We start from the raw sequence: 520 nt of genomic DNA, 5'->3' as shown, positions 1-520 counted from the left end.
GCTTATGCACTTTTGAGTGTAATTGCACGGAACCCAGTCTTAACTTACCTTTCCTTTCCTTAAACCCTTCCATCCTACTTTTTTTGTTGTTTTCCTTCAAGCGTTGTTACGTACCTTTTTTTTCTTCTTTGCTTAGTGGTGGGATGATTATTGTGATGATGATGATTATCATTATTATCTTTATTGTTACTATTACTATTATTTTTATTTTTATTTTTCACCCTTTCTGCATTCAATTTCCCGTCTGCCTTTCCGTCTCATTTTTTTAAAAATTTGTTACTTACTTATTTACGTTTTATTTTATTTTAATTTTTGCATCCAATCGGTGGAAGGGGAAGAGGGAGAGGGATGTGTCCGTGTGCGGGAGGTGTTGTTTTAATTAGTGACGGTGAGCGAAAAAAAAAAAGAGGAAAGAAGAAAAGAAGGGAGAGAAAAAGAAAGAAAGAAAGGGGAGGGGGAACAAAAATGAAAAGTGGTGATTTTTGTTTTAGTTTACAATTTCCGATTTTCCCCCTTGTTG

This window comes from Trypanosoma equiperdum, assembly GCF_001457755.1.
Source record: "Trypanosoma equiperdum strain OVI genome assembly, contig: ctg_550, whole genome shotgun sequence".
Lineage (NCBI taxonomy): Eukaryota > Euglenozoa > Kinetoplastea > Trypanosomatida > Trypanosomatidae > Trypanosoma > Trypanosoma equiperdum.
The sequence above is the reverse complement of the archived record's forward strand: the minus strand, read 5'-3'. Positions refer to the sequence as shown.